This window comes from Microtus ochrogaster, chromosome 15 (genome assembly GCF_000317375.1).
Source record: "Microtus ochrogaster isolate Prairie Vole_2 chromosome 15, MicOch1.0, whole genome shotgun sequence".
Lineage (NCBI taxonomy): Eukaryota > Metazoa > Chordata > Mammalia > Rodentia > Cricetidae > Microtus > Microtus ochrogaster.
The window spans coordinates 40,216,460-40,231,449 of NC_022017.1; the positions used below are offsets into that span (position 1 = coordinate 40,216,460).

A 14,990-nucleotide genomic window follows, 5' to 3' on the forward strand; every position below is an offset into this window, starting at 1 on the left:
TCCTGCCCAATGTCCTCAGGACAAGACTGGAGTACCACAGGTTGTTTTAGAGGGCCTCTCTCTGGTTCAGGTCCAGGCCCATGTAGAATCTCTCAAATGTCACCATGCAAGCAGGAGTTCTTCTTGACTCCAGAATGAACGCTGAAGTCATCTTCTTCCCTTCTTCCACTACACAGCACACTGCTCCCCACAAGTCGCACCCCCAAGCTGGGTGCTTCTTCACAACCCTCAAATTGTCTGGTTTCTACTGTTGACTGGCCAATCTGTTCCCAATCCAACAATGAGAAAGGAGCCTGTCTGTGCATATATGTATGTATGTGTCTATACTCTTCATTTTGTTTTTTTTGTTTGTTTGTGTTTTTGTTTGTTTGTTTGTTTGTTTGTTTGTCTCTCTTTTTGGAGCCTGTCCTGAAACTTGCTCTGTAGACCAGGCGGACCTCGAACTCACAGTTCACCTGCCCTGCCTCCCAAGTGCTAGGATTAAAGGCGTGAGCCACCACTGCCTGGCTATATTTTTTATTCTTAAATTAAGATAAAGTTTCACCTAGCTCAGATTGGCCTTGAACTCTCTACGAAGTTGAAGCTGAGCTTGCAACCCTGAAGCTCCTGTCTCCACTTCCCAAGTGCTGAAATTCCAGGTATATGCCCTCATACCCATTTACAACCTTCCATTCAACAGAACTGAAGGAAACAAGGTGTTATGTAAAATAAGACAGGCACAGGCAGGTACTGAATGACCTTATTCTTCTGCCAATGTCCTTGAGTTTGAGTGGTGGTCTCTTGAGGCTGGGGAGCATTGGGGGGAAGAGAGGGTAGCCAAGTCTTTGGGCACCACAGTAGATCGAAGAAATGTGTTCTGTGTGCTGTGGCTCAGAGGGGAACTATAGGTAACAACAATGTACGATGTATTTCAGAACAGTTAGAAGAAAAATGTTTTCCCACAAAGAATGGATCAATCTCTAAGGAGAAACACCTGCTTAGAGTCAAACATGTCAATACCTGCTGAAATACCATATGGTGCACAATAAATAAGCATAATTTTTGTGTCAATTAAAATATATTATTTTATTTTATTTTGGATTTCCAAGATGGAGTTTCTCTGTGTAACAGTTCTGGCTATCCTGGGACTCACTTTGTAAACCAGACTGACCTTGAATTCACTGAGATTCGCCTGCCTCTCCCCAAGTGCTGGGATTGCAGGTGTGCACCACCCAGCTAAAGACACAGCTTTTTAAGACATGCACCTGTTCTAGTTTGGTTTCTGTTTCTGTGACAGAACCCTGACTAAAACGAAGAAGACTAATTTGGCTTCCAGATTTCCGCCTATCTTCAAGGGAAGCCAGGGATCTTGGGAGAAGCTAGAGCCCCTGCAAGATAGGAAGAGGCAGGAACCGAAGCAGAGTCAATAGGGAAGAGTGATTTCTGGCTTATCATCCATGTCTTGCTCAGCTACCTTTCTTATACAAACCAGGACCTAGGGATGGTACAGACAATAGTGGGCTGGGCTCTCCTCCACCAATTAATAATTGTGAAAATACTCCACAGATATTTTTACAAGCCAATATGCTAAAGGCAATTTCTCCATTAAGGTTCCCTTTTCTGAGGTATCTCTAGTTTGTATCAAGTTGACAAACAACCGGAAATGCACGCCAATAATCCCAGCACTTGAAAGGCTGAGGTGGGGAGATTTCTGCTAGTTCAAAGCCTACAGAGGGAATTTCGAGAGAGCCAGAGCCATAGTGCAAGATTATGTCCCAAGTGAGGATACCCTATACGTCAGACTCAGGTCTAGACGCCTCTTAGCTCGAATTGACCTGAAATCCTCCTCCCTGAAGACAAGCTTCCATGGTAGCAGACGGCACTATGGAAGCTTCCAAAGGAGAAAGCAACCAACAGTCCTATCCAGCTATGACCCCTCTGAACCACAACAGCAACTGGCATGGCCCAATAAAGGGGCAATAGTGGAATACATACCATAGTGGTAATCACATTAATCAGACTTAAGACCTTCTCAACAAGAGGATCTCGTGCCTGATACCGGAAAACTAGCCAACTACCCAGGGTTAGTGACATCATCGATCCTGTAAGAGGACCTATAACTGCCACTTTTCTAAACCATCATAATCCTTAATTATTTGTCCCTATATCCACAGATAAATATAGTCCACACCTCCGTCAAGGGAACTTCCACAATCACTGTACAGCGGTGATGGTGCTTGCCTTTAATCTGAGCACTTGGGAGGCAGAGACAGGTGGATTTCTGTGAGTTCAAGGCCAGCATGATCTACAGAATTGGTTCTAGGTCAGTTAAGGCTACACAAAGGAACCCTATCTCAAAGAGCCAAAATAAAAGGAAAACACAATCAAAATACAAAGCTATAAACTAGGCAGTGGAAACACATGCCTTTAATCTCAGCAATCGGGAGGCAGAGGCAGGCAGATCTCTGTGACTTTGAGGCCAGCCTGGTCTATAGAGTGAGTTCCAGGACAGGCACAAAGCTACAGAGAAACCTTGTCTCAAAAAAACTAAAAATAGGGTTCACTGTGGAAGAGAGGGTAAGAAAAAATATAATAAGAGCTGGAGAAAGAAGTTTCCTGTGAGATTGTATCTCCTAGGAATGTCCATTCACTGACAGGACTACCCAAGCATAAGCTGAACAAGGACAATAGACAGATTAACATGGATGGGAGAAAGCGCAGAAGCCCCAACCCTACATAAAAGAAATACAGGTAACTAAGGAATGCTGAGTGGGAGAAACAGTCTTTTCCATATCTGTTTTCCATAACACACCATCTGGTTATCCAATACCAAGAGGTCAGCCCTGAAAACATATACAGAAAAGCAACATTATACAGGTCGAACAGAGATCTTTTTTATATTTAGGAATACACACACACACAAACCATACATATACCCATAAGCATGTAACAACAATTAAAAAAAAAAAGAGTCCACGAATTTGAAAGAGAGCAAAGCATGGTGTACAAGGGATTCTTAGAAAGAGACAGGAAGGAAGAAATGATTATAATCAGAAAATTATAAGAAAAATTTAAAAATCTTCCCCAAAAGAGAGCAAGAAAACAAGGAAGGGATTTGGGGGAAGGAACAAGGAAAAGAAAAGGGCACATTTAAAATACATCCAAGGAGGCTTTGGTGCTCACTCCCAGCCCCACCCTCTCACCCTAGATCTTGACAGCAGACTTGCTCTGGATTCTAGACCCTTCCCGCCCACATTCACATCCTTTTCCACGTATCTCTAAGTAGTTCTGCGATCCACACTGGGAATCCTTAGTTACCTCCGAGTGGGGCTGTACGTGTGCTTCCAATTTGATGGCACGCAGCTAAACTGATCTCTGAAGTGACCTCACACACTCACTAGCTGGGCCCCAGGATCCTGGGCCCCACACAGGCACAGCAACGCTTGAGTCTGACTTTCTATTTCGGGGACATTTTAAAACGTGAAATACATAACTCTTGCAAGTACGTACCCCTAGAGGAGGGGTTCGCACAATATGGGACATCCACGCAGCACTATGCTGCTCCTCCGAGTTCAAACTGCCAAACCGCTAGGTAGGGAACCACATGGAAGCTCCCCAGACGCACGGTGCCCGGGTGAAAGGAGCCAATCTGGGCAGACCGCAGCCTGTGCAGCTCCATTAGCATGCCATTCTGAAAAGGGCAACACGGAAAGGTCATGAGTACAGTCGTGCTGGTCGGAGCCGGAGCAAAGGAGAGTCACAGTGAAGAAATAGGAAGGGGTTTTGAGGATGACAGACGTGGCCAAGGTCTTGATAGTGACATAGGACTTGACAGTGTTACAGAACTGTCTGCATTTGCCAAAACACAGGGTAGTGTACACACACACACACACATACATACACACACTAAGGAGAACTCTCCTCTTAACACCCTCCCTTCCATAAACCTGATTTTAGAAGTGAATTGCAGAATCTCTTCATATTAATCATCTTTTTGCTTCCTGCTTTTGAGACTAGCTTTAAAATCTATTGCTCACTTGGCTGTAGAGACTGTCTGCCTTTCATTATTGACTTTAGGGGTGTTTATATATATACACACATATACATACTATATATTGATACTAGATCCCAGTACTTTGTAATATATTGCAGACACTTCAAATATTTTTCAAGCCTTTGTTACATTTTATTCACATTTAGTTATTAATGGGACGAGAGCATGGACCATGGCATTTTTTGTAGAGGTCAGAGGACATCTTGCAGGAATCACTTCTTGCTTTCCCTCTCGTGGCCTCTGGGGTCAAGGATTAATGTCAGGTCATCAGGATGGCCATCTTCCGAGCCTTTACTAACTTTTTAAATTATCATAGTTTGCGACTTTTCATCAGGCTTGTCTCCTGTGTTCTGTCTTTTTGGGAACTGTAAGCTCTGTGCCTCCCCCCCACCAATTCCTCAAACACCACTTCAGTATCAGTGCCTTTATTTGCTGACAGTCCTCCTGCTGATATTACATTATTATACATTCTTTACAACAATGTTACTTTTCGTGTCTGTGCTTTCTTGCCTGTCTCCCTCACTTGCAATAAGTCCCTTCGGTATCAGTACCACACTGTCTTTGGGAACTCCTGAACACCCAAGGTGGAGCCCAGCACTCAGCCAGCATACAACAGGTGTCCATAAACATCCGTTGCCGAAGAGAGGTGAAGAAAATCCCATAGACTAGGTGAACGATGGTGTAATCTACAGTGTCTGCAGCTGGGAGGATGAGGCAGGAAGATTGGGAGTGGATGGCTAGTCTAGAATTCATAATGAGTTTGAGGCTAGCCTGGGATTCGTAAGAAAAACTTATCTGAAAGAGAGATTTATAGATTCATGGGCTAGAGATAAACATGTTTCTAGTACATAGCTCACAGAACATGTTTAAGACAAGTTAGTGGACCACCGATAGGAGCAATATGTCCCCAGAACACAGCAAAGTTACCTAAAATTCTAAACATACTTAAGATGTTCGAATACAAAAACCCTAGTCAAGTGATTGGTCAAAGACAGACAGAAAAAAAAAGCCATCTGCCTAACGGTGTTTATAAAGCTTAGTGTCCAAGCAAAAGGAATCAAATCAAAGAAGAGATTAAGCAACGCAGCAGTCACTGAACAGAGATGTTATTCAACCGATAATGTCAAATGAACAGTATATAAATAATATTCAGCCATGCATGACAGAGCAGAAGTCAGCAGCTAAGCACGCATGGGGTAACTGCAGCTGTCTAAGAAAGAAGCAACAGCAAAAAGGCAAAACCGTGATAATATTGATCGTATGCAACTGAAGAAATCTTCAGTTTTACTTCTTTTGTGAGTGTGTGTTCTCTGTGTGTGTGTGTGTGTGTGTGTGTGTGTGTGTGTGTGTGTGTATCTATCTCTGTGCATGTGCACGTGTGCACGTGAGTGCTGGTAATCGAATCCATACGGAGCCTTGCCCATGACAAACAAGGGCTCTCCTGCTGCGCCAAACTCCTAACTCCAGAAATGATTTTTTAAAAGAGTATTTTCCTCTTTCCCTCCCTGCCCTCCATGGGTGGGGGTGGGTGTTTCTTGGAGCTCGAACTTGGGGTCTTAGGAATGTTAGGAGAATGTTCTTCCACTGAGCTAATCCCAGCCCTCCTTCAGGGTTTTACAGGTCAATTCATATTTCTTTGAGGAAGAGAATTTTAATTCCAATAATCACAGCTGTGTCCACCAAGAGTCCGGAATCCCCAAGTCTGGTGTTTGTTCCTGAAGCCCACCTTCCACATGTTCCCAAGCACCTTTCTGAATGTGAACCTGGGAAACTGTCCCTTGCCGAGACACTGTTTTTTAAAGATCCCGTTTCGATGGCCTCACCACAATCGGCCTGACCACTGCTGACCTAGATCGTGCTCCACTTTCTTACCTCTCTCCAGACATCTCACTTCCTATCTCCATTTAGTACATCATGACCCAGGGTCCTGGCTGCTTAGCGGTCAGACCACTGCTTCCTGCCGGAAAGGATCCAGCTAAGACTCAAGACATCCCATCCCTTCCTGCCCCGGGCCAGGCTTCTCTGCTTCAGCAGATCCATGGTGATGATCTCATTCACCTGCCTGCCTTCTCCCCTTGAACGCACCGGCAGTTACCTTTGTCCTCCTTCTCTTCCTTGGATGATTTATTTTATTTTTGGAGTATTCCAGACTGGCCAAAATCTAGTATGCAGCTGAGTATGACTGTGAGCAGGACAGGAGATCCTTCTGCTTCTCTGCTTTCTGGTGTTCGGAGCCTAGCCTGGTCAATGAACTCTTTTTTTTTTTTTTTTGGTTTTTCGAGACAGGGTTTCTCTGTGGCTTTGGAGCGTGTCCTGGAACTAGTTCTGTAGACCAGGCTGGTCTCGAACTCACAGAGATCCACCTGCCTCTGCCTCCCGAGTGCTGGGATTAAAGGCGTGCGCCACCATCGCCCGGTCAATGAACTCTTATTCAATGAACTACTTGAGCATGACAGTAATCTTCCTGCCTCTACTTCCTGGGTTCTGGGATTAGAGGTGTGCTTGGCTCTGTATACAGTGTTAGGAATCAAGCCCAGGACCTCCTGCCTGCCTAATAAACAATCTGTAATGGAGCTACATCAAGCCTCCTGAGAGCGTCTTGAAGTAAGGTAAGGCTTTTTCCTTTTGCAGAATCCCATGTCTGCCATTCATACTATTCACTGAATGCTTCCCAGACCTCAGACCTGTCTCATGGAAATACCACCCAAGCCAAGTATAATTTCAGTCTTCCCAGTAGCCACAAAAAGTAAGTTAAGAAACAGATTAAATGAACTTTACTAACATATTACATTTAACCCAAGACATCTACATTTGTTACTTATCGGTATCCAATCAACATTTCCAACTGTACTGGTCAGATTTTACATCTGTTTTGGTTGTGCTTTCAAAAACCTTCTATGTATTTAACAGAGAGCACATCTCAAACTCATGTCAAACATTCAGGACACATAAGGCTCCTGGACTGGACGGTGGAATTTTACACATGCTGAGGTCTTCCCCAGCAGCCCATTCCTGCAGCCTCGTTAATAGTTCACAGCCTAGAGAAGTATTCACAATGCTTGTCTACTGGCTCCGCACACTCCACTTCCAACCTCGATTTCCTTTCTTCCACCAAAGCCAGCGCATTGATTTAAAAAGCTAAATTGGACAAAATCGCTTTGCTGCCTAGGAGCATTTTTCAGTGAATCCCTCTTTCACCGGGTAAAAAGTAACAGCATTCAGTTAGGAGCCCTGGTGCATGTGTGTAATCCCAGCGGTTGGTACGTTGAAGCAGGAGGCTTCCTTCCTACAAGGTCGGAGCCACCTTGGGTAACACAGTGATCTATAGCCTCAACTATACACAGAGACCTGGTCTCAGAAAAAAAAAAAAAAAAAGAGGATTAGTATGGTGGTTTGAATAGAAATGGCCCCCATAGACTCATGTTTGAGGCTTAGCTCATAGGGAGTGACACTAGCTACATTCAACGTGGCTCACAGTCTCCTGCTGCCTGAGGATCCAGAGGTCGAACTCTCAACTCCTTCTCCAGCACCAGGTCTGCTTGGGTGCCGCCATGTTTCTCGCCACAACAATAATAGGCAAAACTTCTGAAGCTGTGAGCCAGCCCCAATTAAAAGCTTTCCTTTTTAAAAGATGCCGTGATCATGGTGTCTCTTCACAGCTATAAAACCCCAACTAAGACAATTACAGAGAGAGTTCAACCTTGCAATCATAATAACTTGAGTTAAATCCTCAGAACCCACATTAAAAAGACATGTTCACAGCCTAGCCCATTCAATGAACTCCAGGCCAATGAGAGATCCTGCCTTAAAACCCACCGACAAACAAAAAAGGTGAATTTCAGCTGAGGAATGTCCCCTGGCTTGCACACGTACCGTGCACACACATGCGCAGAAACACACTTCTATTCAGCCACCCCAACATACACAAACAAACAATGAGACCTTTTACAGAGTTTCCGAAAAGTGCTGTAGCGCGTGGCTCTGGTTTCTGTTTCTGTTACTGTCACCTGGTTCTCCTTGGGCCCTTCTTTTTTCTTCTTGCTGCACCCAGGTCTCACTTTCCATCCTGGCCTTGGCCTGTCTGACTTCTCTCCCTAGGGCCTAAAACACACAGACCCCCACTACCACCCTAGCTCCTCAGCCTGCAGGACAGCTCAGCAGCATCAGCTTCTCCATGGAACCGCTCTATCCAGACAGCATCCTTCCGCAGCCCACCCTGATAGTCCTCCAGATGCTAACGTTCCTCTGCTAGGCTCCGTGGAATTGCGCCCCTCACAAACACCGCAAGTGTCACTATCGTGTGCAAAATTCCGACCGCCTCATCTTGCTGTAACATTTGACTAGCACAGAAACATGCTGGAATGGAACAGGCCTGTAGTGAATATATCCCAAGTGCCTGAGAATGAGTGGGTGTGAGTTTTCTGCCTCAAAGGGTTTAACCATTTACTGGGAAAAGACAGACACATATGCAGTCCACCGGAAGGAAAAAAAAAAAAAAACAGGCAACCGTTATGAAGGGAAGGAAAACTCAGAGGAACTGGGAGAAAGGAAGACTGACATTTTACAAGGCAGCCTCCAAAGGGGCAGGATAATGATGATAAACACAGCAGGTAGTGCTTACGTGATGCCCTCTGTGTGCCAGGCCAGAGAGGACACACGCTTAGCACCCGCCGGCTATTAGAGGGTACTAGGCCAACGTGGCACTGACGTCATGCCTTCCCCCTTCCTCGTTCCCTCCCTCCCCCGTGTTCTCTTGTGTGACCTTTATGAAAATGGAAGCCATAGGATGGTACGTACTTTTGTCTTATTTACACTTGCTGGTTCTCCAGCAGCTTGACTAGTGCCTGGCACCCAGCAAGTGCTCAGTAAATGAATGAGTCACTCCAGCCATGCTCAAAAGAGCAGCAAACAGCAGGGTTGAATCACCAGGCAAACAGCCCTGAAGAATAATAAGCAATAGGGATGGCCTTTACTCAAGGGCTTACATCTGCGCTGAGTGCTGGGCACCGTTCCTCGTGGGCATAACCACCCTGTGCCGCATTCGAATAAACGGTGGCACAGCAAGCTTTTTTCGGCTGTGCGCAAGGCAATCAAGCCTCTGAGGGTCCACCCTCCAATCTCTGAACTAGCACTCATGCAGCTGGCTTCTTCTCCTATGTTATTCCAGCCAGAACGTGTTTCCAATGCCGATGGGTGCAGCCACCCACATCATGATCTGGACTCAAACCCAGAATGGTCCGGTTGAACATTCAAACGCACTCAGAGAGTCATGACGTCATAGAGTTCCATCCCCGTGAGAGTAATATCATTTGCTAGCTTTGATTGGAGAGGGTGCTGACCCCAGGTCCTCTGCCCTTTAAGGCCTCTTTCTGATTATTATTTCTGCCTCCCAGCAGCTCAACGCTTCGTCACCCCATTTTACAAACACGGAAACCAAGGCGACATACTTGTCCTACACTCTACTCCTTTATATAGCCCAGGCTGCCTCTTGCAGCTCTGTCTGGCTTCCTCCTTTTTGAAGTGTCCTTTCCTTGGAGAAAAGGCTTCCCTTGGCACCCTGTCAAATCATTTCACACCTAAAAGGCAGTATCAGTAGAGGCAGCAGGTGCCCTTTTCCTTGACGGAAAAAGCAGTTCTTAAGTGCAACCTGACTCCCGAAAGGCCCAGGGCTGTGTAAGCACCAGGCAGCCTACTCATGAGAAGTTTAAGGTCAGTGATGGAAGAGAGGCAGGCAAATGAAACAGCTTCCCCATCAATCAAAACAGGAGGCGGTCAATCGCCGGTGCTACAGCTCGCTTGCCTAGTATATGCAGAGCCCTGGCTTCACATAAACAAATTGGCACTGGAGAGACAACTTGGTTGTTAAGAGTAAGGCCTGTTCTTCCAGAGGACCGGGGTTCGATTCCCAGCAACCCTATGACAACGGACAATTGTCTGTAACTCTTCAAGCACCTGGTACACATGTTGCACATACACACACCTGAGAACAAAACACTCATACACATAAAAATAATAAATCATTTAAAAAAAAAAGAACAGTCTATAAGCAACAAACCAAAGTAACAGAATTCTAACATGGAAAAAGAATGAGTTGAATGTGGTGACAAACATTGGTTATTCCAGCACTCTGGAAAGAGAAAGAAGGATGGGGAATATAGAAAACCCTGGTTCAAAAACAAAAACAAAAAAAAACAAAAAAAAAAAAAAAAGAAAGAAGAAAAAAGAAAAAAAAAAGTCTGAGTATGGTAACCCAGGCCCTAAATCTAGCACTTGGGAGGAAGAGACAGGTAGATTTTTGCTAGCGTGAAGCCAATCAATTATACATAAAGACCGAGGACAGCCAGGGCTACAGAAAGACACTGTCAAACAAAATAAAATAAAACAAAATAAACAGAAAAGTAAAAGACTTAATAAGGCCATAGGCTAAGAGTGTAGATCGAGCAGGGGAGAGCATTTGGCTAGTACGCCTGATTCCCTGGGCTGGATTCCCCAGAACAGTAGGGAAAGAAAAAAAGAAAAGGATGGAATGAGGGGAGGAAAGAGGGAGAGGGGGCTAGAAGGAAGGGACACGTGGGCTCCAAGACCACACCAACAAGCCAGTGTTTTTTCTCTTAAAGATAGGTGCAGGGAAGGCCCATCACCATCTTTGTCCTGCTGAAGCTCCTGCCCTGAACACCCCTAACGGAGAGGCTGGGTGCTCACAGCGAGAGCACCTACAAGAGAGAAGCATTAGTGATACCAAGAGATGCATAAGGGATATCAAGGGAGCTCCAGCTTCCTCCTGCTGTAAAGTCAACAGTAATTCAATTCAGGACACAGTGCTAGAATGATTCTGGTCACAAAGCCAAGCAGGATGCATGGATAGAGCCGGTTTGCTAATGATCATAGACTCCACCTGCCCCTTCCCAACTCACCCCTTCCCACCTCTCTTCTTCCCACCTGGCCCCTTCCCACCTCTTCCCATCCAAGGGGAGAGGCCCCAATGGACCCTTTCCAAGAGAACTCTTCTGGCATTGAACCCTTTTTCTTATCTCAGCCGGCTGTGCGTCGCAGCAAAGACAGGCAGCTGAACAAAGGTATCTCCTCAAATGCAACTGCTTCTACAGGTACCCGAGCCGGGTGTGCAGGCAGGGCGTACTGGGCTTCCCGCTCAAGGCCAAGGGCCAGCTTTTAGATTACTCTTCACGTCACTATTTTCTGACTTCCTGAAAGGAGCCAAATGGCCCTGATCTAAATTCCATTTGCTTTGCTATCGCCTAGCTACCAGCCTGGGGTGACACCGTTAGCCCCCAGCTGTGTTCCTATTCTAAAAACTGATGATGGTAATAATCCTATTTTACATGATTGCATTTAAAACCAGCCTGAATATGGTGAGACACACGTTGGTGTGATTCCAGTGAGTAGGAGGCTGAGGCAGACAAGACGCTAGTTCAAGGCCAGCCTAGGCTAACACAAACACACACACAACCTTACCCATAAAAAGAACTCCACTAGGGCTGGACACTCTCGTCAGTACTTTGCAAAGTTGTGGACAACACAAAGTCAAAGAATAAGCTTAACATACTAAAGAAACTGAAAGTCACTGCCACGCTATTGTCCTTGTTCCTATTCGTTACTATGACTACATATTGTTCCTGAGATCACTTGGTGTCAGAAAAGCAAATCAGACATCCAGGCCACTACCAAAGAACTCATGTGCTCTCCAGCCATACAGCCCCAAATCCCACCTACGACCTGATCTCCAAAGTTGTTCCACATGGCTAGGTATGGGTAGTACCCTGCTAGCAGAACAAAGAACTCTGTAGCAGCCTTCTACAAGACATGGAATTTCAGATACTTTCTAGAAAGATGCCAGCATGATTTGTCACCAGGACTTCACGGACACTAATCTGTTTTTATTTTGTTTTCATTTTCTGATACTTAAATTCCCGGACAAGCTTCACACTGGAATTCAAGCAGGCCTATAGCCAAAGCTGGCTTTGAACTCATAGTAATCCTCCTGCTTCAGTTTCTCATATGCTAGGATTATAGGCACGAGTCACCACACCTGGCTTCAAAGGCTAGTTTTTTAAAAATGTATGTGTGTGTATGTATGCAGAGAGACCGCGTGATTTAGAGAATATGCCGAAGCATGCCTGGAAAGGTCAAAAGACAAGGCCGGGAAGTCTGTTCTCTTCTTCCACTGTGGATTTCAGTAGGTCATCCAACTTGCCAGGAAAGCATTTGTACCCATAGAGCTGGTTCCACTGCCTGGCTACTCTTATTTCAGATTGTTCTGCTCCCGTTTGTGAGTCAATATGCCAACACAGATGTGAGACATACCATGGAAGATAAATCCCAGTCTCTTCGTGACCTCCCAAACTGACATTAGGAAGGAAGATGGGGCAGGGGTTGGGGGCTCAGCAGGGTGGAGAATGTTATATCTTCACTTAACTAGAGAAGGAAAACTACTAGGTTACCCAATCCCACGAAGTCAGCTCTAAACACATGTGCACACAAGCAATATTATATGGACTCTGCAGGCTATATTTATATGTGTGTGTACATATATATATACATATATGTAAATAATTTTTAAAATTTATGCATTTAAGAGGGAGCTAGGGATGTATAGAGAGAGAGAAAGAGAGTGTGTGTGTACAAGCCCTAGAGATGTATATATATATAGAGAGAGAGAGAGAGAAATAGAGAGAGAGAGAGAGAGAGAAATAGAGAGAGAGAGAGCGTGTACAAGCCCTCAATATCCCCAGAAAAAGCCTGGCCTGGCCCTGATATGAGCAAATTCAGGGCTACTCACATGGAAGGGAATTGTGTTCCAAGAGAGTCAACAGCTGAGGTACCTAAGGACAGCACCTAGATCAGGCAGACTACAGGTCCCAGGCATGGCAAGCTTAGGCCTCAGAAACCAGACAGGCTGCCTGCCAGCCGTCCACGTTAAAAGAAGACAAGACCAGAATCCATGGAGATGCTCAGAATTCTGCAGACTTTCAGAGGACCAGTCCCACAAATCCCCAGAAACGTCAGAAACAAGAGAGGACCCTTCCAGCTCTGAAAGCTGCCGCCACAGGAGCGGAGCAAGATGAGTCGGTGGAGTGGTGGTTGTTAAAAAGAGAAGAAAATAAACCAAAGAAAGAATGAAATCGATTCCTTTTTTTTCTACTTTTCAAGAGCAACTGGTTTATGCAAAATTCTGCACTCAAGGCAGGGACAGCAGGAGAATGCAGCCACCCTGAACCAGGCAGAACTGCAAGGCAGTCCCATTACCCGTTATTCCCAGACAGTTGGGGGAGGAGGGTGGTCCCCGGCATGATAGTCCACAATGCCCTAACCCAGTCCTGATGTCTCACCAAATCCACCATGAACCCAGTGGAGCCTGGAAGGCACAAGCAACATCCTCACCTCCAACCAGCGTATGTAATGATGTAACCAGCGTATTTCCAACCTTGGAGAGCAGGCCACGAGGTTTTCCCCAGTCATGGATTCCATTTGTCCTTCTGCTTTCACGACAGTTTGGCTCCTGATAAATCTTGGAGGAAATCCCACTCGGAGTTCCGAGTTCCAAGGATGGAACACAAACCCGTTCCCACCGACTGGCTAGAGCTGTAGAAGGACTAGCTATGACCACAGGACCGTGGCAAGTGAACAAGCCCCAACTTGTCACTGCCCATATGCAAAACAGGCGTGCAACATCCTACCACATGCAGGGCAACAAACAGAAGACTGGATCCTTGGCCCTTCCCAACACACACACAGACACACACAGACACACACTCTGCCATGGCTTTCTCTAGGCCAATTGACAACAGCCCCTCAAAAACACAAGAGCAGAAAGAAAACAGAAACCTCACTCTCTTGTCCCTACACCCTCTTACGTGATTTTTCTCTCCTTAATCTTCTAGAATATTCTGAAGTCAAGAGCTTAAAAGAATAGACTAAGACAGGCTTGAAACCTAGAAAAAAAAATCCATGATATGTCCACACATGGGCACATGTAGCTTCATGGCTGCGCTTCCTGGAAGTCTGCGCCGCTCTCCCACACCACACTGTGGGTGCAGAGCATAAAATAGTAGCCAAGGAAGGGCCCATCTAGTTAGATCAACTGCCCATCCAGGGAGAATTAGCATGCTGAGGGTGTAGGGGCCTTGAACAGACACGGGAATGCAGTACAAACACAGGGAAAGTTTCCTGACGCAGTTTGGGAGTTTTAGATCACCTTCTTTCTGCCCTGAGGGGCTGTCTCGGAGGAGGGCTGGCTAAGGATGGAGGGAGCATCACTCAGACTTCCAGTTTCGCAAATGAGGCCTCCAAACCACATCAGCGGCCCCAAATCAGCGCTGATTGCAGGGGGCGTCTCTTTTTAGCCATGAGGAAATGGGCTTTTGATCAAGTGCATAAATCCAGAACTATCTCTATGCAAGGGCCATTCTGTGTAACCTCCCCCGCACCCACACCCCTCACCCCAACCCAAACTCTCTGGCGGTCTCGAGTCTAGTGATGAGGAAAAGTGAATCCAAAAGCCCTTTTCCTCTATCCAGACTGTACATCCCTAGGCTCCAGAGTTTCCTGGGGATAAACTTGGAACTTACGGGTGGGTGGATTCAGCCATGACTCCCAGGTCACCCGGACTGCCAACATCCTTTCCGCGTGGATATCCACTCGAGGGGCTTTGGGGGTACTGGGTCGGATCCTGGTTCGCAGCTCCTCTTCATCCCGGCCTTGCCGAGCCCGCTCGACCAGCGGGTCCATGTGCTCGGCGGCTGCACGCGCTCTGCCCGGTGGAGCGCGGGGCTGGCGGGTGGCCCGTGACGTCACGGCGGCTCGCTCCCGGCCGCGGGGGAGGGGGAGAAGCGCGCGCCACCGCCACCGGGCGAGCCGCGTGTGTCCTGGGTCTCCTGGTGCCTGAAGGTTCCCGGCCTGCGGGGTCCTGCTCACCCCTCTGCTTGTTATCCCAGAAAAC

At 46.4% G+C, this 14,990-nt stretch overlaps 1 long non-coding RNA gene across 3 annotated transcripts in view; it reads right to left on the bottom strand.

Moving 5' to 3' along the window:
- Positions 1-14,786, bottom strand: part of LOC113456736 — a 209,562-nt gene extending 194,776 nt beyond the window's left edge. For all 3 annotated transcript variants that reach the window (XR_003377482.1, XR_003377481.1, XR_003377480.1), the window contains exon 1: positions 14,620-14,786. This is a non-coding gene — a long non-coding RNA (uncharacterized LOC113456736). The remainder of the gene's footprint in view (positions 1-14,619) is intronic.
- Positions 14,787-14,990: the final 204 nt, after the last annotated feature.